This window comes from Microtus pennsylvanicus, chromosome Y (assembly GCF_037038515.1).
Source record: "Microtus pennsylvanicus isolate mMicPen1 chromosome Y, mMicPen1.hap1, whole genome shotgun sequence".
Taxonomy (NCBI): domain Eukaryota; kingdom Metazoa; phylum Chordata; class Mammalia; order Rodentia; family Cricetidae; genus Microtus; species Microtus pennsylvanicus.
The window spans coordinates 24,410,722-24,412,764 of NC_134602.1; positions in this window are offsets into that span (position 1 = coordinate 24,410,722).

Here is a 2,043-nt window from a genome sequence, read left to right on the forward strand (position 1 = left end):
AATTTGAGGGACCCTGAATATTTAATTATTGATGGATGGAAAATAGATACGACCCATTAAACATCAACAATAAAATTCTATACGTATCGTAAGTATTGGTTTTATATATATTTATGTATATTTATATGTTTTATTGAACACTTCTTTATAAATGTGTAGAGCTGGTTTTGGAGTTGGACTATGGCTCAGTCCTTCTTCAATTCCAAGCCTGTTGATAAGAGGTATTTCAAAGTTTCTGTCTCAGGTCAGGAGCCATGAAATGGGACAGAATAAGAATAATTTTATACTTGATAAACTTTCTTTGCCTTCCCTCACATCTGTGTCTTTCTTTATATGTCAGTATAAGTCCTTGTTGTTAATGTTTAAATTTCCCATAACAAGCAACATATTTTCCTACAGTAATTGTTGAAGTTTCCAGGATGAAGATGGGGCCCCACAACATCAACTCAATCTGGTTTTTATGACGTCATGAATTTTTTTTTTTTAAGCACTAATTTTGGATCTGTTTTTTGGTACCAATTGCAAGAGACAATTTCATATGATGCACATTTTTGACAACGCTCTGGCCGGACCTTCTCGAAACACACAGAGACTAGTTATAGTCTTCTTAAGTCAAAGGTTAATTTGGGAATTTTACCATCGTTTGCTTTCACAGGGGCCCCTAAGAAGAACGTCGCCCCCATGTCAGCTAGAAGCAATCTAAGAGGACGACGTCCCCTCTCCCAACAGAGTTTGCCCACAGGGTTAGGGACATCTTTTAGTGGTTGGTTTAGGGGTGAGGGGATGGGGAGATATTGTATGGAATTAGGGATATATATATATAAAATAAAAAAATAAAAAAAAAGAGGGGGATTAACTGGGTTGATGGGATGATTGGTATTTGTGACTTACTGTTTTTAGAAAATTATGTTGGTACTGTTTCTTGTATATTGATATATTGAATATTGAATGTGAGTGTTCCTACCTCTATTTTGGTATGCTTATATTGTATGGATACATCTATCATATCACAATGTACATTTCTACCTCTGGTCCTATTTATGTAATAACATTGTTTACATTTGATAAGTAATGACATTGTTTACAAGTGAAGATCATTGTCTTCATACATTGCACAATTGTTTATTCCCTTAGTTTTCAAATTAGATAGGTATTGAGAATTACATGTTTGTCATATTATTTTTAGGTTAATTAGGTTTTTTAGATACATAGAGATTATTTTCAGTATAGATAGTATAATCTTCAGCCTCTTTGAAGAGCTGTAGAAAATGGCCTTTAATCTAACCTAGAATTATGTGCCATTGAGACACAATTTACTCCTGGCAACACCACTCTACTCCCGAGAGAACGTTGAGCACCAAAGACACTCCACTGGGAGCTTGTCTTCCTGGCAGAACTGGCCTTTGGGTTAAGAAAAACCCATACCTCAACTACTGACTAAGATATAAACAGGATTGTCTTATCTTGCCAAGACAGGGTAGGATAATCCTAAGAAAGTTCCTTGCATGTGAATGGTATGTCAGTTATGTTAGGCCTTAGCCAAAGTTGGTTGACTCAACATTACAAACGAGATTTTGGGTGATTGCCCAGGCAGTCAATTGTCTCTGTCATTTGTTGCACATTTTGGATATCTCTTTTTTGTTAAGTAATATTTACTCCCTTCTCAGATCTTTGATGGAGTTGAAGATTATTTAATTGTAGTTACTCTTTAGCAAAACTTTTGCTCTCAATATTGTTTGTTATATTTATCATTTGTTATTATTGTTATAGTTATATTTGGTTTAGTTGTGTCTTATTTAGACAAAAGGGGGAGATGAAGGGGTTAAATCAGCTCCCTTTAGAGGGCGGGGTTTGCCTCAGGCGAATCCATGCCAATAAAGGGTGCGCGGAGAGGCAGCTCGTCCCTTTTGTTCCTTGCTACCTGTGCTACGCTGGAACTTTGGTTCAGTAAGTTTAACAATAAACTGGTAAATATTCTTTCATATCTCCATTGCCTTTATTTTGTGCCGGTACATTGCCTTCCAGGTAGTCATCCAGGAGGTG